At 36.0% G+C, this 22,480-nt stretch overlaps 1 protein-coding gene and 1 long non-coding RNA gene across 3 annotated transcripts in view; one reads left to right on the top strand and one right to left on the bottom strand.

Annotated features, from left to right (window-relative positions):
- The window catches only part of CDH8 (cadherin 8), a 345,469-nt gene that overhangs the window by 4,523 nt on the left and 318,466 nt on the right, over positions 1-22,480 (bottom strand). The window lies entirely within an intron of this gene.
- LOC144234531 (uncharacterized) overlaps positions 1-22,480 on the top strand; it is a 105,798-nt gene that overhangs the window by 67,328 nt on the left and 15,990 nt on the right. Inside the window, exons 4-5 of the long non-coding RNA XR_013336006.1 lie at positions 3,079-3,238; positions 13,990-14,052. This is a non-coding gene — a long non-coding RNA (uncharacterized LOC144234531). The remainder of the gene's footprint in view (positions 1-3,078; positions 3,239-13,989; positions 14,053-22,480) is intronic.

Here is a 22,480-nt window from a genome sequence, read left to right as displayed (position 1 = left end):
TACTGTATTTATTAATTATTAATGTTTTCTCATTTTGATTAATGAAAGATATATCTATTCAGAATGGGAACACATTATCCTTTTGATATTTTATTATTATTACTTTTTAATGTTTTTATTTCTGAGAGAGAGAGAGAGAGAGACAGCGTGAGCAGGGGAGGGTCAGAGAGAGAGGGAGACACAGAATCCAAAGCAGGCTTCAGGCTCTGAGCTAGCTGTCAGCACAGAGTGCGACGTGGTGCTCGAACCCAAGAACCGTGAGATCATGACCTGAACCAAGTCAGACGCTTAACCGACTGAGCCACCCAGGCACCCCTATACTTTTGATATTTTAGACAAAAGCAAATAAACATAATTTGGGTTAATGTGTGTAATATTATTTGAGCAAAAGGATTATTTCAGTTAAGATTTTTTTTCACATATGGGCAAATTGGTAGACCCTAGAACACCGGGCTACCTCATTGTTGCATATTAAGTGGGGATTCCAAACCATTCGTGTCCAGTTCTTGGTCATCAGTGTCCTTCTGCCCTCTAGAACACTCAAGTACATGAACATATATTCCACTCAAATGGCTTTAAATAAATGTGTTATATTTTCTGTGCATATAGTGCTATACCAGAATTTTTAAAAAAGATAGCCATTCCCCAAAATAGATGTATAAATTATATTTATTTTTGTTTTGTTTAAGATATTAAATGTATCTGTAATGCCTTGCTAGTAAACAAACAGGAAAACATGCAGATTGAGTTACCATTTTTTTCTGAATTTCTTCTGGTTATACCTCATTATTTAGTAATTTGAATAGTGAAAAGAATTGTTTAATAGAGTTAAGTAATGATGTACCAAATGATCCAGTTATCTTTATTTCCAAGACCTAGAGGGAAATACCACTAAGCTAAAAAATGGGAGAACATTATCTCATAACAGATACAGAATATATAGTTTTATTTTCAGAAAATGTGTGACAAGTTGGAATACAGTTAATTAGTATAAGAAACATTTGTGGAAGATTTCACATACCATAGTTCAAAACAGAAGATGGGAATTGTTCTTCAAGATGCAATTAATAAAATTACAGGGAGGCTTTTGCATTTTTGTGGTTGACATTATTTATATGGGAAACTATTTTTGCATATCCTCTCTTTAAAACAATCTATAATGATAATTTAGAAACTACAGCAGGAATATTGCTCATTGTTGAAGAAAGCTATGCTCTTTAGAACTTATAAAAGCATTAATGAGTCCACCACTAAACTCATATTTTTTACTATTCCTGGCATATGTATATATTGTTCCCATCCTAGATACAGAAAATTATTGTCTGAGTAAAGGAAGTCTATGAGTAATTTTTGCCAAATTTTACCTGCTACATCCAGGCAAGTCAACTCCCTATTTGCCTATTCTTTTTATTTTTTTTCCTTTTTTAAAAAAAAACTACTTTTAACTGGTGTTTATATTTATAGTTATTTTGTTATGCCATATGAAATTGTCATTATTGTACACATTTAAAAAGCAAGTATCACTAGTTTCACACAGTTCAAATTCCTGCATTTTAAATACATTTTTAAAAAATCTACATGTAGCAAATATCTTTTATGAAGTTGTGGTCAGTTTCTTTCTTCAACCAAACAGCGTTGAGGTTCCTCAAAAAATTGACAATAGAGCTCCCCTATGACCCGGCAATAGCACTGCTAGGAATTTACCCAAGAGATACAGGAATGCTGATGCATAGGAGCACATGTACCCCAATGTTCATAGCAGCACTCTCAACAATAGCTAAAACATGGAAAGAGCCTAAATGTCCATCAACTGACAAATGGATCAAGACGATATGGTTTATATGTACAGTGGAATACTACATGGCAATGAGAAAGAATGAAATCTGGGCATTTGTAGCAACATGATGGAACTTGAGGATATTATGCTAAGTGAAATACATCAGGCAGAGAAAGAGAGATACCATATGTTTTCACTCATATGTGTATGAGGAGAAACTTAACAGAAGACCATGGAGGAGGGAAAGGGGAAAAAATAGTTACAGAGAGGGAGGGAGGCAAACCATAAGAGACCCTTAAATATGGAGAACAAACAGGGTTGATGGGGGTGGGGAAGAGGGGGAAATGGGTGATGGGCATGGAGGAGGGCGCTTGTTGAGATGAGCACTAGGTGTTTTATGGAAACCAATTCGACAATAAACTGTATTTCAGAAAAACTTATGGTGCCTTTTAATTTCATGAAAGCTTTAATTTAATATAGTCAGTTTTGTTTATCTCTTTTAGATTTGTGTTTCTAACCTGAGTTTTTAGAAGTGTGAATTACATAAAATATATTTATGTTGTTATCTTTCACATTTAAGTGATGGTATGGAATTGTGGTTTTTTGTTTGTTTGTTTGTTTTTCTTTCTGTACTGGTAATTGATTTCCCCAAGGTTAATTACTGAGTAACTTTTCCTTTACCCACTGCTCTTCAACTCTCAATCTCTCACAAATCAATTTTTTTGTGCATCTTCATCCTTTTAGAGGCCCTGTATTATGTTCTGAATGCTCTGTTTTAATAATCCTATACCAATAATATGCTTTTTATGTATTAAAACTTCATAATAAATCTTGCTGTTTATTAGGCTAATTTCTCTTCCATCTTCTTCTTTAAGAGTATCATGGCTATTCTTGTTCATTTGCTAATCTCTGACACAGAATCAGATTATCAATTTCCGTGAAAATCCCTACAAGAATTTTATTAGGAATTATATTAAACTATAAATCAGCTTTGAGAAAATTGGCATCATCTTTACCATCGTTAGTATTCCATTTAAGTTCATAGTTTCCTTATTTTCTTTAATATATATCAATAAACATGTTATTTTTAAATTTTACCTACAAGAGAAGTTCACATCTTTTGTTAGATTTATCATTGGTACTGTATGTATGTTGTTGCTCTGGTGATATGCTTTTAAAAATGCACTTTCTTATCACTTTTAATGATCAGTATATAAAGTGTAATTGTTTTATGCATTGATTTTAATTCTAGCAATCTTGTCAACTTTCTTTTTATTTATAAAAAATGTATCTCATCACAGAATTCCACTTCAGCAAGACAATGATGCAAGGAGGTCCAGAGAACTGTTCCTTAGTGAAAATGGTGAAAATTATAAAAGGAAAACTATTTAACATCTCTGGAAATGGTCCTGGAGGCAAACAGCAAATGAAGAAACATTTATCCAAAAGAATCTACCAAAGGTTGGTAAGAATGGTGAGACTCATGTGTGAAGTAGAACCTACTTTCCATCTCTTCTCCTAGCTGTGTGAGATGGAAAATCCACTCTATACTGGTTCAGCCAAGAACACAGGGCTCCCTGTCACCTCAGTTAAGACAGTTAAAGAACTGTCTTACAGTTCATACAGGGTGAGAGTAGCCTCATCTTACTCTATTATTGAAACTAAATTTTGAATGAGTGCAGCCAAAAGAGGGTTCCTTTCTTTCTCACAGCCCTCTCTTATGTGACAGAGGCTCTCCCTGGGCAGGGCTCCACTGGGAATATAGGGCCTCAATTGCCCCTGCCCTGGCCTATCAGGCAGTGGTTACACACTGGGAAGGGTAAGCCAAAAAACTTGAGGCTATTCCCCCACCCCCATGCCCCCAGCTCATCATCTAAAGCAGAGGCTTCATTCAGAGAAACCTATTACAGTTTGCAACTCAGCTCTGGAGCCAGTGGCTCACAGTTTGGGCTCAGTGGAGAAGCAGAGAACCCAGACAGAGATTGGGGGAGGAACATGCCTGGGCAGAACGCATCTGAAACACTAACTTAGAGAAATATCCTAGGAGTCCAAATTTGATTGGATTAGTCTGTAGAGCAATCTTGTCTCCCAAATTGAAAACGATACAGAAATCATCTGGCAGTTAGTGGGATTTAACAACTGGAACGTGGTCAGGGAAAGAGACAAAGAGAACCCTACCCAAATCACAGTCATTCTAGGGTGACTATAGGCATACCCAAGGCTGGGATCTCTTGAGGTGAAATATCAGTGGTTTAAAATTGCAGATGGGGAATAGACTTAATGAAAATATTCTAGCCAGGCCTTAAACAAAGAAACAAGCAAATAGCAATAACAAGCTCTCACTGGGGGGTCAATATCCAGAACTGCTATAATATATTATCTAAAATGTCCAGTTTATAACAAAAGATTACAAGATATACAAAGAAATAGGAAACCTATATATCACGGGGAAAAAAAGGAGGCAAAAGAAAGTGTTCATGAAAGCAACCAGATATTAGATTAAACAGACTTCTAAGAAGCTATTATAAAAGTGCTCAATAAACTATAAAAATAGAAAGAAAGAAAAAGAAAGAAAGAAAGAAAGAAATGTATGATAGTAATATATCAAATAGAGAATATAAATAGATGGATAGAAATTATTTTTAAAAGGATCACAGTGGAAATTCTGGAGTTATGAAGCACAATAACTGAAATAAAATACTAATTACTTTTTTTAATGGTTTTATGTATTTCTGAGAGAGAGAGAGACAGCATGAGCAGGGGAGGGTCAGAGAGAGAGGGAGACACAGAATCTGAAACAGGCTCTAGGCTCTGAGCTGGCTGTCAGCACAGAGCTCGACGTGAGGCTTGAACCCATGAACCGTGAGGTCATTACCTGAGCCGAAGTCGGCACTTAACTGACTGAGCCACCCAGGCGCCCCATAAAATACTAATTAGACTGGCTAAAGGGTAGATAGATATGAATTGGCAAAAGAAAGTGTTCATGTACTTGAAGATAGATGTATAAAAAATATGCAAGCTGAAGAATAGAGAGAGAAAAAAAATGAAGAAAAATAAACAGAGCCTCAGAAAAATGTGGGACACTTTTAAGTGCACCAACATATGTGGAAAAATTACTAGAAGGAAAAGAAAAGAAAAGAATTGAAAAGAAAAGAAAGGAAAGGAAAATGAAAAAACAGAGTTGAAAATTTCAAGTTGAAAATTTCAAATAATTTTGAAAACATTAATCTACACATTCAGAAACACCCACAAACTCTCAGAGGATAAATACAAAGAGATTCACAAGCAACATATCCTAGTAAAAATACTGAAAGTCACAGACAAGGAAAACAACCCGAAAGCAAGATAAAATTGACTCATCACTTCCAAGGGACCCCAATAAGATTAACTGAATTTTTATAGAAATAATGGAGGCCAGAAGGGCATGAGATAAAGTGTTTAGAGCAAACATTTTCCACCAAGGATCATATATTCAACAAAGCCTTCTTTCCAAAACAAACAAAAATATGAAATAGAGGCTTAGAAAGTAAATAAAAAGCTGAGGAAATTTGTCATCAGCAGACATGGCTTGTAAGAAATACTAAAGGAACTTTTTCAGACTAAAAGCTAATAACCCCAGATGGTAATTCAAATTCACATTTAAAAAAAAAAAGCACCAGGAAAAGTAATTATATCATCATGAAAGATGGAATACATAATATTCTTTTTTCTTCACTGTTTTATAAAGCAATGTATAAAACAGTCAGTACGTAATATATTGTTGAGCATTTAATATTGAGAAATTCAAAAGTAATAGTTGGATATTCCAGTGAGCTATCAAAAGAGTGCACACTAGAATTCCCTTTTACTGAGCTGAAATTGGATACCTTAGTCCTGTATTCAGAGGGGGGCACATAATCTGAATTAGTATCTCCTCTAGCTGGTTTAGGAGGAATGTCTTCTTTGATTGTTAATATTCAGTCTTTGTATCATTTAGAGCTGGTAGTCAAAAGACCTTCTTTCATAGAACATTAATACTCTTAGAAGAAAAGTTTCCTTTTATACATAAGCCAGTAAGCATTTGTTATAGACCAAATGTTTGTGCCTCTCCCCCCACCTACAATCCTTATCTTGAAGCCCCAACCCCCTGTCTGGCTGTCTATGGAGATAGATCTTTAAAGGAAATTAAGCAAGGTTTAATAATGTCATAGGGTGAGGCCCTCATCCTATAGAATTTATGCCCTTATAAGAACAGACACAAGAGAGCTTCTCTTTATCCACCCATTGGTGCACAAAGAAGAGGTCATGTGAACACACAGAAACATGGTGGCCTTCTACAAGCAGCCGGGAAAAGAGGCTTCAGAATGAAACATACCTTGCCTACCCCTTGATCTTAGACTTCCTAACCTCCAGAACTATGAGAACGAAAGGTTGGTTAAGCCACCAGTTCGCAGTGTTTGTCATAGCAGCCTGAACAAACTAAAATAGTATTGTAGCCACTAATTAATTCTGTATGAGTACTCCATGAAAACATCCAAATCTACCTAAGAGATAGACTGTGTCTACCTGGATAATTCTTTAACTTTATTTGTGTAATTTTCCCACAGTTGTAACTAATTTCCTTCTTTCCATTTATTTTCTCTGTATTTTTAATAGAAAAAGAAAGGTCATTATTCATGATTATTTAAATATCTCACGTTCTTTCCACATTGTCCTCTTTTGTGCCCCCAGATAACATAAGGCAGGCAAATTAAATTCTCTATTGTTTTACTGTTGTTCATCTGTTATTGTTGCCCTGATGCAGAAATTTTACTTTGCCCAACTCCCATTTATTTGAAATCATGGAGCTATGGCTTTTGTTTATTGTTTTACATGCAAGCAAAAGCAAGGAGCCAGAGTTAATGAAGGCACTTGCCAGACAAATATGTATGACAAAAGGAATAGATGAAGAGAAGATCACTAGTGTTTTGTCTTTTTGAAAAATATCTCCTGGCATTTGACTTGCAAATTTATTTCACATTTTCTTGGTCAAGTAAAATGGAACGAAAATGGCAAGAAGGTCAAAACAGAGGGAAAATGGCACTCTGTTCAGTAGGTATGGACAAGAAATTTAATTAAGTCCTTATTGTGTTTTGTCGGCTGTTTATTTCTAAAAACCTTGCAAAGCAATAAAGAAACCAAATCTATGAGCTTTCAGCAAATTAGATATAAATACATGTATATATAATACCAAATATGTGGAAATATAGAGTGAAGATCATATCATTTATATTTCATTTATACATTTTTACTCTAAACTCTAAGTCTTGTTGGAAACAATCAGGCTATAATGAATTAATAAAAACTAAGACTCTGTGAAGCCAATCTCCTCTATCACCATTATAACTTCCTACATAATTCATTGAAAGTGTACCAACACGCTAAATCTGCAACAAGCAACTGGATATTCTTAGCCACCTAATAAGATCATTTGTTACTTGTTTCCTTTTTCTTCCTCATTAGATTATCCACAATACCACCTGATGTCAATAATATCAATGTTTGTCAAGCATTAACTCATTATCAAATTTCCAAATATTTAAGAATAAAGTATATCTATCCCAAAGTAATGATCAAGGTTAATTCTGACTTTAGGAAAAAAACATTGTGAAATCTTTTGGAAGTTCCTAGAGTAACACCAAATAATGCTTAGTCAATAATTTGCAATTACACATAGAATGAATTAACACTTTTTTAACAGAAAGACTCCTCTATAACCATGCAGTACTACAGCTCTATAAATATCTGCATTGTTTTCATTTTGCAGAGGAAATATACAGAAGCTGGGCTATGCTTAGGCCTCATTAAGTACCCTGTGAAAGTTACACATCTTCTAAAATTCCATAAGAAAATACATAAACTATTTTTAAATTGTTAATATAAAAGGAAAAAAATTAGATTATATGAAGATGGTATAGAATATAGTGGTCTGAATGGTGATGTCCATAAAGACATATCTAAGTTCTTTTTCTGGAAATCTGTGAATGTTACCTTACTTAGAAAAGAATCTTTGCAGATATAATTAAATTAAGTGCCTTGAGATAAGGAGTTCATCTGGGCTGACTTGCTAGGTACTAAGTTCAAAACATGTATCCTAATAAAAATGTGGCAGAGGTAGATTAGATACAGAGTAAAGGAAGAAGTAATGTAACCACAGACGCAGACATTGGTATCATGTAACAACAAGCCATAGAATGTCTACAGCCAACAGAGAACTTTGAAGATAAAAAGGATGAATTTTCCTCCGGAATCTTTGGAGGGAGTATGGCCCTGTAAGCATACTGATTTTGGATTTCTGGCCTCCAGAACTGTGAGATAATATATCTCTGGTTGTTTTAAGCCCTATAGTTTGTGGTAATTTGTTCTGGGATCCCTAATAAACGAAGTTAATCAGTGGATCTGATTAAATGTGGTTTACAGAGGCAGGGAAGGGCATACTTATTCCCATTTTATGGATGAGGAAGAGTTTTTGACAGTCACTTGCTCAAGGTTTCTCAGCTGGCAGCTAAGAATTACAATCAAATCCAATGCATTTTCTACACTTTCTGTCATCTTAATAAATGTCATCCCAGAAAACAAGGGAAAATGAGCTCTAAGAAGTTTATATTAAAGTTTAAGGATAAGATAAAAAAAGATAAAGTGTGTGAAGGGAGGCTCTTCCATTCTATGACACCTTTATCACAGATAAGGAAAAACTAAATGGTCAATGCCACTGTAGATGACAATTCAGCATTTTAGGAGGATCAAAAGGTATTCAGTACATCTATAGATCCAAATCCCATATCCTGAGAGTCTACCTAACATAGCACAGTATACCATAGCATAACATAACCATGAATTAATTATCAAGAAGTGATTATTTTTGGTGCTAGAGAAAAACAGAAGAATTACAGGTCCAAATTCTATACTATATATAATCATACTGTTCAAGGTCTTCTGAGTTTGATTATTTTTCCCTGTATTTATTTGCACACTTGCTCTTATACAAAATGCTCCATGAACCTTATGCAGATCACTTAATGCTTAGATGAAAACCAGATTTATCTTACTCCAGGCACTGGGGAGTGAGGGATGAAGACTAATACATTTTGTTTTAGGAGTGCCTGCATTAATTAACCTCTGAAAGTGAAAACTACACCAACAATCAGTTTCTATTTTGTTTGAATGGAAATTTTAAAGCTTTTATAAATATCAACATCTGAGAAAGAATATTTTTATCTATTTGGATTTATGAAGAATAAAAAAATATTTTTAAGTAAAAAAACATTTTTAACAACATTTAAATACAAACAAAACAAAACAAAGAAATACTAAGGCTCTTATTAGAATTTTTTGTGAAAATTTCAGAAAATACCCTCATCATGATTAAAAATCCAGACATTGGAAAGCTAGCATTGTCAGGAGAGTGACTTTTCCACCACATCTCTATTGATTGAGTAGACATCTCTAAGTATTTAAGAAACTGGGAGTCAGAGGTTAATTCATTTTGCACTGGAGCTGATAAATTTGTGCTCATTAACACACATGATATATAGGGTAGTTGGACCAGAGACTAAGGCTGTTTCACAACAGCAGTTCAAGTGAGGTGTATATTGCATATAAGTTATTGAAATCATTAAATATAGTGAAAGGAGAGCTGAGGATATGAAAGAAAGGAATGACCAAAAGTAGTTTGTTATCTGATTAACCTGCTTTGATTTGAAGGAGGTCAAGTATCCCTGCAAATCTTAATTTTGTTAGATACCATCATCTCCCTGAATGTTTTGAATTTGCACATATACAAATAGGACATAAGGTGAAAACCACCAAAAATGGTACAAATGCACATTCCCGTGCTATCACCCATGTCTCTATTTCAATTTCTTTCAAATCTACACGGATACATTCACTGCATTCTGTCCTCAATTATTCACTGCCTATTGTCAGCAAGACATCACTGTGAGAGGAAAAATCCTCTGCATACTTTCCCCCAGCATGCTGTAAAATGGCGAGATATGATGGTTTTCTGTCTTGCGAATTAAACTATCCTTGGATGCGGAGATACTGTCTTCTTTAGTAAATGCAAATGAATCATTTTGTTTGTCATGTGTGTCACTATATAGAAGTCTCCATAGCAAGATGTTAATCCTTGTCAAATGAGCAAGTAGGTGGCCAGTTTGAGGATGTGATTGCTGATCTTAAGGAACTTCTGACCCAGAAGGAGAGAGAAATATAGCATATGACTAGCCAAAAAATAGGTCAATTGGTGGTCTATTCTCTAATTGTGATCTCTGCCTTCTGTCTTAGCTCTCATACCCTGTGGTCCACTATACCATCTGCACCTTGATTTAAAGTTCCATCATCATAAATACAGATGAGAGGAAGATTTAAGGAAGGAGGGGCCTGTGAGTTGGGTTTAAAGACAGCTGGTTTGTGAAATAGGGAAATAGAGAGGATGGCATTCCATCTTTTCTGCCTCCCTTTTGTTTAATAGCATTCGCCCTCAGCCTTTACGTCTAACCTCTGACAAAAAAAACTATGGGCTCAAAATGAAGCCATTATGTTAAAGCCCCACATCAGCAAATCAAGACTTGATACCTTAATCTAACTGCAGTTTCAGCTGCCCTACCCAATCTGGAGTGGTGGGGTCTCACTAGGACACAGTCAATAGTGAGAACACTCATGTTGCCTTAGAATGCCTACCAGTGCATTCTTTGCTAATAATTTCCTTTTTTTTTTCTGATCTTCTCTGACTTTAAAAAACTTTCTTTACTATAGTTCATTAAAGCTCCTTTCTGTTTGCTACATAGAATGCTGCCCAATTCATTTACTCATTGAATAAAGCCAATTGGAGCTTCAGATATCCTTAGGTGAATTTTCTTTCTTTACCACCTCTTTATGAACTATTTGAATGTGATTCACTTATCTGATTTCAAATACAAGACAATATTTCTTTCTAAAATTTTACCCTATGTCTCTTCTGCTTACCTACTGAGCATATGCACCTGGATGTTCAGTAACACAAATTCAACCTTTCAGATAATGGAACTAATAATATTTAATCCATTTTTCCTCATTTAAAAAAATCCCTTTCTTGGTTCCATTCCTTGCATAATCTGTGGCTTTATGATTTTATAGGTCTCTCCCCTCATATCCAATAACCTCACTTCTTCCTTTTCATGTAGGGAAGTTCTGTCCACCTTTCAGTAACTAGCTGAAAATTTACTACTTCATTTATGAAGGAGGCAGTAGGAACAGCCTAGGGATTTGGGAGTATATAATTCAGAGATGTAATGGAGATTGGATTATAAAGAAATGTAAAGTAAATATAGTGGTTTTAATTGTTCTTTTGAGTAAGTACATCATAGATATCAGTGAATATAAGCTAGTCACTTTGTAACAAGTCTCAAAATACAAAGCAGAACCTTGAGAAGTCCAAACCATACAGAACCGTACAAAACTACAATGCCAGGAGGCATATGTCAGTAGTCTTATATGTATTATTGCATTAATTTAAAAATAAAGTGTCCATTATCTCCTAGGCTCTGATATACCTGGTCCATCTTGACATTCCATTCTTAAGTCCATTCAATTATAAACTTGAATCTGAGCAGATAATTCACACAAACAAAAGCCAACTCTAAAATTCAGGCAGTAATTCAGATATAAATATCTGCATGTGTTAAAAATGCCTGTTCTTGGATTTTACCCCAAATCAACTGAATAGGAATTTCCAGGGATAGACCCTGGACATCTGCATTTCAAATAAATTGTGTTTGCATCAAAATCTCCTGGGATGCCTGAGAGCCATTCTACTCTGTTCTACTTCTTCCCTTAGGTGTTTGCAGTGGTTAATGGCTTGGCCCAAGTCCTTAGAGGCTCCACTGGGGAAACTATTACACTCTGGGTTCTGTAATCCAGCAGGGGCAGCAGCTGATAGCAATTTCCCTGCATAATTCCTTCTTTTCTGGCTTAGTGGTAAAATAGCTGCTAAAAACGAGAGGGAAAAATGCAAGAAAATGTGGCGTCCTACAGTGAGCTGAAGTCCAGTGTTTGTCCTTGAATCATTTTAAAGTTTAATATGTTATATTAAAACAGCTTGGCTAAACATATATCTTTGGGCAGAAGTCTTAATATACAGTGAAGGTAAGAGGATGGAAGGCAGTTATGTAGATAAAATTATCATTCAAGCAGTGGTCACATTATCATTCCTCCCAGGTTGCTGAGAATGGCACGTGCTTTTGAATCTTAAAATCCACATTCTGTATAGTATTGGAAATAGTACTGTTTTGATCATACATAAATGACTTTACATTAAAGGTCAAACTGATTTGCTTTTCCTCAAATTCACCCACATATTAACAGGTTAAAATACAGATGGAGGGAGCAGAAATAAAATGATCGAAGAAGAAGATACCTGTGTAGGTCACCCTTGTGATTGAAATAGAAATCACATCAAACTCATTCAAACTCTTTTTATTGAAAATGTAATCTGATAAAATTCCCTATTGTTATACACTATAGAGAAATCTGAATACATTTTGAAGTCATGCATGATTTCATTTTAATACTTTCTTTGAAAATAAAAGGGATTTTTTTGATGAGTCTTTTAAAATATTCTCAAGACGATATTTGATTTTTCAAGCTTGCCATCCCCCATTGACAATGGATGTGTAGTATTTTCTGGTACTTGGCAGTGATATAACGATCCCTACTATCAAATACTCCACATTTTGGCACCATAGGGTTATGCTTAACAGATAGAAGTTTAGGGGGATTTAATCCATTTTCAACATTCTAATTCTTGAATAGCTTATTTTAAGGTATAATTTCTTTAGGGTATTTCAGAAGTTTTCTGAATATCATATTAGATAATATTCAGCTTCTGGAATCATTCCTAATTGTGTTTGCACCCAGATTTCATTACTTACCGGGTTTCATTTTAAAATAATTCCCCAATGGTCAGAGCAAATACTTTTTATTGTACCCAATTTACTAATTAAAAAACCAAGAGTCAGAAGATCTTTGAGGAGTAAATGTGTTTTTCTTCCTGTGGTGTATTTTCAGGGTATATCATGCATAAAGTGTTTAATAAAACTTAAAATAATAGTGGTTTTTGTTAATATATATAAGGGTACCAGTTACCTTAACTTTAAAATGAAATGAAGATTTGTAATCTTTTAAGAATATTTGGATTTCATAGTTTTATACTTTAGAAGGAATTTCTATTTGAAAATCTCAAAGTTGGAATATAAAGTAAAACATAAAGTGAAGAACTGTTGACAATAAACTATTTGTAAAAAAAAAAAAATAAAGTGAAGAACTGAGAAAATATGTGTTAAGGATGAAAATTTCAGGATGTACATTGAAGAAGAGTTTCCAGGGTAGAATATGATGAGGTTCTCCTAGATTCCAGATGTAATATAAAGTGATTTCCAAGGAAAACTTCCACTTTATTAGTATTAAAAACAGTCATCGGTTTTAGTAATCCAGATTTCGATTTAAAACTTTATCTTAATCAAAAGGAAGCCCAAGTGAACTCACAGCTTCCTATGTAATCTAAGAAAAAGCCAAAAATCACTAGGAAATTGCTACAGTTCTGAGCTAGGTTCAGAAAATGCATTGATGACAATTCCTAAAGAGAAGACTCTCCAATGAAAGTTTACATCTCACATCACCCGTGTCTAGTATTAGATTGTGTACACAGTAGGTGATGTTAAATTGCATAGTTCTTCTATTTTATCTTTAAGCCTTTTTTAGCACAAGATCATTGGTACCATTTGAAAGATTTCTATCTCTATTTTTGTCTTGAGGCCTCTTCCTTCCTTCCTTCCTTAGAGTATTTTCTCATGTATGTGTTTCTACTGACTGGGAACACAAATATTCCAACAATTAAGGGGACAATGTGAGAATTCTCTAGGCAGCTTGATCCATATCATTTTAGGATGCATTTTATCCATAAGTAAAGAGCTCACTTCTTTCTTTAAAATGGTCTGGTTTATGCAGATTCTTCTTTCTCCACCTATAAATCAAGATTGTTCTAAGAAGAATATACAACACATCCCCTACTTTCAAATGGAATGATATATCTATTATATTTCTTTGATGTTGCTAGCCTTGCATTGCTATTTATTCTTTATGTTGTTATTGTACCAAATAAACAACTATGACAAGCATAACCCATTCATATAAAAATTTTACTCTTTCTTACCTAGGAATATTTAACTCAACTGGATTATTGTCCTTGGAAGAAATCTGGTGCAAATTCTACATTATTGGTGAGTCTTAATGATGAGACATCTCATTTTAGTATTTAAAAAGTACTATTCAGTGTCATTTGAAAGCTCCCAATTTGAGAAAAGTCCAAGGAGAAAGTAGTAGTCTCATTACGCTGAAGACACAAAGATGGGTTTTGGATTTGTAGGAATAAGTACCAGAGAAAAAGAATATATACAAAGAGAGAGCTAAGGAAAGTGATAAAAAGGGAAAATTTTTGAAAAAAAATTATAAAAACCTTTCATTTAACAAAGCTGTGTTAATATTAGTTATACTAATATACTAAGAAAAGTGGAATGCATATTAGTATCAATCAAAATAAATTTTAGAACAATGGAAATCATCAGTGATAAAGAGGGCTATTTCATAGTAATGAATAGGTCAATGCATAATATGTGATAATCAAATATACCTTCAAAAACACATAGAACAAAAAGTGATAGAACTGAAAGTAGCAACAGACAATTCCATAATACTTTAAAGTTTTGGAAGGGAGGGGCAAGATGGCGGAGAAGTAGGGAGCTCTGTACATTGCACTCGCCCCCATATCTCGCACGGAGAAGACCTGAAGCCATAGGAACCCTTACAGAATCCAGGAGTTTGGGAGGAAAAGGAGACAGAGTCCACTGAGAAAACCTTCTAACCTGAGTGCAAACTGGAGAAGATAAAATCGGGCCAGGACCAGAGACGCAGAGGGATGGGGGTGATCCCCCTCTGTGGGGAGTGAGAGGGGAAAGAGAGAGGCTGAAACTGCTCAAGACACAGTCCCTGTCACTGGGGAACAGAAAAACCTCCACTTGGGACACAGAGGGATCTGGTCTCTGGCTCTCCAGCTGACCCTAAGTGGGACGCAATTGTCCCAAACAATCCCTGGGAAAACAACTGCGTGCATGCCAAATCCCTGCATGCCAATTGCCCATGCGCCAACTCCCTGCGTGCGCCAACTCAACCTGGAGGCGCTGTGTGCTGACTGTGCCTTTGTGCTTATGGCTCGGCTGGATCCCTAGAGGGGAGGCAAAGGGCTTAAAACTGGGAGATTTGCCCATGAGTTCGTGTTTCAGGTGACAAGACACAGAGGGACCCAGTTTCCCGCTCTCCAGCGGACCCGAGGCAGGAAGCATTCCCAGGGGACCCCTGTCCTTGCTCGCCAACCCGACTTGGAGGAGAAGGGAGCAGCGGCTTCTGACTCAATCCCCAGGGGGTAGGCAAGAGGCTTGGAATTGCCCTGAGGGGATCGCCTGCGAGTTTGTGTCTACGGCAATTTCAGTGGTGCACGCAGACTGGGAATTGGAAATGAGGCCTGGCCTGGGATGTAGAGCGCAACCCACCTTGGCTGTGCCCCGGGCATGGGGAGTTTACACACCCAAAAAAGTGTGTTGCAGTGATTGGTTCAAGAAGGGACTGGAGGGCCTCCACTCTTCTCCCCACAGCCCCCAAGGCCGAACTCCTGCCTGATGCATTGGATCAAACCACACCCATCCCTGCTAGAAAGCTGCCCTCCTCCCCCCACCTTTTTTTTTAATCGGAGCACTGACCTGATTAATTCTGGTCACTGGCTTGCTTAAACAGTCACATTTAATCCATTCTGTAGATGTAAATTCTACACCTACCTACCTTTTCATCTCTTTCTCTCAGGACTAATCAGACTATATAGTTTCTCTGGATAACACCAGCATCTTTCTCTCACCTCTTCAACCATATTCCACCCTTTCACTCTTTGAAAAAATCTACTTATCCCTTCTGCCTGTTCATTCTATTTCCAATTTTGCCGCATCCCCGCCCTGTCATCTTTCTCTATGCCCTTCAACCAACACTGCATACACCTGGCTATTTAATTGTAGCTGGGAGATCTGGTTACATGCTTTAAACTGTTCTTTGTCTATCGGCTTCCTTTTTCCATTTTCTTTTATTCTTTTTGGCTTTTTAATATACNCAAGCATGAATCCCACAAAGGACACAATGACTCTAAACCCACATATTTCAATAATAACACTGAAAGTAAATGGGCTGAATGCTCCATGATACTTTGAAGTTTTAACACTCCTTTCTCAAGTAAGTGATACAACAAATAGGAAGAAAACAGTAAAGTTACAGAATAGCTGAACCTGATGGTTTTATTCTATAAACTGATTTAACTTATTTGTCATTTATAAAAAATTGCATGCAACAACAGGAAAAAAAGATATATATAAATGTATGTATATACATATATATACATATATATATATATGGAGCAGCAGAGCACCAAATATATTTTAATTAACCTATAAGGGAAAATTCTTAAGAACATTTTAGCAATTTGAATACAGCAATACGTAAAAGTGATACTGACACTACCAGTGGTGTTACCCCTAAAATACGGTTTTGTTTTTCTCTTAACTTTGAAAATCAGTTGCCAGATTGATAGAATAAAGGAGAAAAACCACATGATCATTTCAGTAGATGAATTTGATAAAATTCAACACTCATTCATGATAAAAACTATCAGAGCTAGCAGTGAGTAGGGGATTTTCCTCAATCTAATGAAGGCTATTTTTTTTAAAAACCTGGAATTAACATCGTATATAATATTGAAAAATATGAATAGTTTTTCCCAACCATCAGCAACAAGCAAGGTTGTACTCTTTTGTTTTCACCATTCTGCTACAGGCTCTAACCAGGAAAATAAAAAATAAGACAAGAAAAAGAAATAAAAGATTATAAAAGAAGACAAAAACCTGCCTTACTCACCAACAACATAATACTGAACACAAAAACTCTAATTAATATGCAGGATATTTTCGTAGTTCCACAACTACGAAATTATTGTCTGGTGGCATGTTTGTGCAAGGGATTGACTGTAAAGAGAGATGAAGGGACTTTCTGGGGTAATGAAAATGTGATAGTAACATAGGTTCAAGCATTTGTCAGACTTTTCAGCCTGTGCGCTTAAAATAAGTATTTATTGCAGGTCAGTTATATCTCAATAAAGATTTTAAAAATTCCCAATTTATTTGCTTTATAACATCTGCCTCCCCTGCACTTAGTTTTGCATCAGGAGTGGAAGGTAGCCTTTCCAAAGTGGGATATTTAGTTGTCTTCTTTCTCTATCCTTCTAATAACTTTTTCAGTCAGATGTCTACTGTACCTGATTGTGATGGCTCCATGATCTGCCTAGGGACACATAGGTCAAGGGAAAGGGTAAAATCTCACATGGCTGATACAGCTCTAATCTGTCGCTGCTACCCTATGAGAGGGAAATAGAAAGTGCTGGCACTTTTGCTTATTGGGATTTTTCATGTGTTTTTCAGAGGCTCTCCCACTGGCAGTCCTTCTGACTTTAATTCATGTAATGAAAATGGTACCTTCTTCTAAAGTTCTCAGCTCATAGACTTAGCCTATTTGGGTCCTTCTGTCCACCCAGGACTTGGAGTTATTTTAAGATGATTCCATATTCAATCGCCACTTTATATAATTTGGAAAATAACATCAAGTATCAGTGGCTAAATTGCAACAACCCCCAATCCTGGAATATTAAACTGTGGTTGGTTTTCAAAATGTAGTTTGGGATGGCATTTATGTCTCCATATCAGCACATCTGTCTATTACTTTTTAGATGATAGAACCGATTTAAAATGAGATGGTGGTGACTGTTGTGTAACTCTGTAGATTTACTAAAAATTATTGTACTATAAAATGGGTGGGCTATATGGAATGCAGATTATATTTCAAAAATCTATTTAAAGTTGTGAAAAAGAAAAAGGATATTCACATTTGTATTAGCATTCACATAGGAGAGCCACATATGCTTTCTCTTTGAAGATTGAAGAATAGTTGCAAAGACGGTTGTGACCCTAAGACCTATCTACAAAATGTTCCTTTGAGTAATGCTGTTCATGTATTGACAGCTGACAATATTTGGCTCCTAAAATTAGGGAAATCTCATGTGGTAACCTGGATGATCTACTGGTATGTGTAATGTCTTGCAAAAACTGTAGAAACCTTCATTGAATCTCTGGGAAAATAATCGCTCCAAGTAAAGAAGGATAAGCTCCTAAAATAGTCCACATTAAAAAAATTGCTATTCACAGAATTCAATAAGTGGATTCTGCTGTTTAACTTGCCCTCTATAACAAAAGAGAGCTTATTCACTGTTTTTTTTTAAAGTTGTGAAAAGTGAAATCTAAGCCAATCTTCTGAAAAGAGTTACAGCATTTTCCTTTTACAAGAAGCCATTTAAGACCAAAAACAATTTCTGTGGACATTTAACAGCTCATTAATTTTTAGTGATCAGAAGCAATGAGAGTTTATTTATTAGGAAAAAGTAACTTTATTTTTTAATTTGAGATGGAAAATATTAAAAACCTACAGATAAATGAAACTGGTTCCAAAAGACTCTCAAGAGACGTCATATGTGGATTTTCTGCTAATTGCTCTACATTCTTACTTTAAAACATGTATTTGCCAAGATGTCAATACTCACTGCAGAAGGTAGAAGTAATACTTAAATTCTTGTGTTCCTTTTGTTACCATGTTTTTACAATTGAACATTTTTCAGGTTTTCCAAAATTTCCTCTTACAATATCTCCAATTAAATCCTCCAGTTCATTACAATCATGGTATTTTTTTCCTTGATTACTCTTCTCCTTTCCTGTAACCCTTATATTAAAGACAAAGGCATTGAAAGAAAAATACAACAGATGTGTTTTTGCTGTACATTTCTTTCAGTGTAAATTCTTGTTCCTGTCCAATAAGCCAATAGAACATCAGTAATGATCCTCCTTAACTTTTGGAACAACGATTGCCTATCCGTGTACAGGCTGAAATGGGAGGTATGCCCAGTGACAATTAAAAGTGAAAATAATTTAACATTTGCCAGTAATAATTAGTCTACATTAAGCTATTCAATCTATGTACAGTATACAAAAAGCTATTCTAATAAAAAAGAGCCTATATAGAATATACTAAAATATTTACGGGAGCGCCTCCATGGCTCAGTCAGTTGAGCGTCTGACTTTAGCTCAGGTCATGACCTCATGGTTCATGAGTTCGAGCCCTGATTCATGCTCTCTGCTCTCAGTGCAGAGCACACTTCATATCGTCTGTCCTCCTCTCTCTCTGTACCTTCCCCACTTGCATACTTTCTCTCAAAATTAAGTAAACATTTAAAAATATATATTTATGGACAAATGCTATCATACATGGGACTTGCTTCAAAGAAATAGAAGTGGGGAAAGTGGTAAGGAAATAAATGAAATAAGCTTGGGCATAAGGTGGCCATTATTGAAATTTAAGACATGGGTGTGCAAGAGCAGTAAGATGTCTTCTTTTTATAAATTTTTAGTATTTTCCATAATGAAACATTGAAAAATAACCTAGGCAGGTATTTTCTAATTACATCTTTGTTTTTCATTAGCTCTGTGGACTTAGACAAGATGTTCTACTACCTTGAATCTTTGTTCTCTTAATTGAATGATGGAATAATAACACACAAACTGTAGGACTATTTGTAAGATCAGAGATCATACTATAGATGTAAAAAAATAGAGCACAGGGCAAAACCTAAAGTCAGTAAATGGTACCCATGATTTAATTCATGGACCTTTGGAAGGAGTCAATTATACTTTTAAATGAGAATCAGATGATATAATGTATGTATATCCCCAAATACAGTGTCACACTGGTAGTCACTGATGTATAATTTGGATTTCCATCTCTCTTTGGCATGCTGTAACCAGACAGTCAAAGATTGTCTGAGCAGCATATTAAAAGACATAGAGCCCTTAAAAGATTCACTAGTTGGGTTCTTTAAAAGTATTAATGGACATTGGGGACATTAAGTATTTTTTCTGAGGTGCTGACTCTAGATATTCATTCCATCATGCATTGCATTCATTCATATCTTTGTTGGGTTCACAAATTTCTGGCTGTCCTCCCATTAAGATCTTAGAGATAGAAAGGTCTTGAAATCTGCTTGATCTTGCTGCATAGCTGCAATTTCTCTGCAAAAGGCATTATTTCAGTGACCCTCATCCACTGGGAGGAAGGATAGGCCCTGCAGTTGGTAATTCTAGGAAAGCCAGCAAAACACAGAGCCAAGTGATTTTAGAGGATAGCTTCCCTCCAGGGATAGACCACCGCTGCACCATTGGTGTTCAGCAGAGACAGTGCCCATCATCGTGGAATTGTATCTTTTCCAATGTTTATCCCTCTTCGTTCCCTGCAAATACACGACAGTTTTGGGAGGCTAAGCAATAATGCCTTCAGAATTTGAGATCAATTTCTGTGATTAGAAGATCAGTTAAAAAATGGAACTCAATCCAGTAACAGATTATTGCAGTGTGATAATAAAGTGTGTGTAAATCATGATGTTGCTAAATCTCAGGTGATTTACTCTCCTCCATTTGCCGGATATTTGTTGTAAAGAACTCTGTGGAAATGTTTCCATGGTCTAGGCATTGTAGATAGAGCAATAAAAAGGTTCAGATGCTTTCATGGAACTTCTCATCTAGAAGCAGACACAGTGAAACAACCATAATGACAAATGCAGAGATCACATGCCTTTCTTTAATCATAATTGTTCCACGTGCTAGGTAATAAGGGAGCCAGGTTACAATGAGGGGCTATAGCAAGAGGCATTGAAGCCTATCTGAAGTCTAATGTATCACTCAGACATGGGGCCACTTCTCTGACTGCTTGTACTCAGATTCATTTCCTGACAATTGCTCTACTCTTTACTGCAGCAGGTGCTGATCTAACAGCTCCTGTGTCATCCAGGTTTGGCTGGGGTCAACTAATGGGAGTCATTGGCTGGAGATGATAGAGTTGGAGAAAAGAACTACAAGTTATTCATCTCTCTTCTGGCTCAAGGTGGCATTGCTATCATCAGCCGAACTTCCTTGGTGGCTTCAGTCTTGCCACCTATGTCTTCTTTTGCATCCCTAACTTTTCTGGTAAACTCTAGACCCCAAGTTCCAGTAATTCTGCATCTTCCCTTTGTCTCTCAGCTTCTTGATTGTAATAACGTCCTTCTGTTGCCAATCTTTAAGTTGTCTTCCTGTCTCCTGTTTGGCTTCTTACCATCTCCCATCATCTCTGTCACCATTGCCTCACATTAAAATTTCTGTTTTAAATACTTAGAGTGGTTTCTGCTGTTTTGGTGGATATGTGGTCAATACACTGTTTCAAATTGGAAACAACTTGAAAACAAAAGATTTGTCTAGGGTCCTATCTGGAAGGAAAAAAAAAAGCACAAAATAACGACAACACAAACTACAACCTCTATCCAACTTAGTTTGGAGAGTAGAACTAGGTGCAAGGGGTTGGCCAGTGAGGTATCACAGAAGGTGAAAATTGCTATGGAAGAAAACAAAGCAGATCTGGGGAACTGAGGAGAGTAGACAAGAGCATGCTCAGTCAAGGCAACATTTGAGTGGATTTGAGGCAGATGATGGGGAGTCAGCCACATGGGTACTTGAGCCAGAGGGAGGGGAGAGGACAGTGTGTTGAGAGAGGGGATAGTAAGTTCAGTGACCCTCAGGTGGGCATGCCTGTGATAAGTGCAATGAGCTCAATAAAATGTCAGTGTGGCTGGGGGTTCGCTGGAGTGAAGTGAATCACAGAGAAGATCAAGTCAAAGAGATAAAGAAGGGAACTTATGTTTTTTTTAACATAATTTCTATAAGACCTTTTAGAACATTGAGATTTCAGTTTCCTTTTATATATAGTGGGGATAATATATCTGACTTCACATTCTAATATGGAGGATGACATGACATAGGGCATACAAAGTGCTTACCAGAGACTAGACACATAATAAAGATGTCTATCATTATTACTATTGTTGTTTTTGTTACTATTACTTATCTTCCTTGTGTTTTCTCTTCTGTCAGTGAAGATGATGAGTCTGTCTCCCTTGCTCCACACCCATTTACCTTAGAAGATGATTTTTGGCTTTTAGAATCAGTTGCTCTAAACTAAAAGCATAACTTGCTCTCTCACCTGAGAAAGAAGCTAGCTTAATTAATTTCTACTGTGTTCATTGGAGTCAAATGGTAAATTCCTTTGAGGGAAGGGGTTATGTTTTAAATGACTTCATGTCTGAATATCCTAACACTGAAGCTGTAGTCAAGCTTTAATGTTTGTGGAATGAAAGATGAATGCTCTCATCCTCCCAGATTATCTAATTTGGGGCAATGAACATGAAGATGCCAGTCTTCACTTACACATCACTGAAGCAAAAAAGTCTTATTCACATTGGGATATTTCTATGTCTGCCAATCTGATTTCTCAAAGCCGAGGTAAAGGCACATCTATAAACACCAGGGTAATCTGAGTGTTTAGATAATTATTCAAATAATGATCGCTGTTCATGCAGGAATGCATCCATTCTTCTCACTCCATTCTTATGACAGCAGGATTTTTTGTTTGCTCGAATCACTCATTTTACAA

The sequence above is a fragment of the Crocuta crocuta genome, unplaced genomic scaffold (assembly GCF_008692635.1).
Source record: "Crocuta crocuta isolate KB4526 unplaced genomic scaffold, BGI_CrCroc_1.0 scaffold688, whole genome shotgun sequence".
NCBI lineage: Eukaryota > Metazoa > Chordata > Mammalia > Carnivora > Hyaenidae > Crocuta > Crocuta crocuta.
The sequence above is the reverse complement of the archived record's forward strand: the minus strand, read 5'-3'. Positions and strand labels throughout refer to the sequence as shown.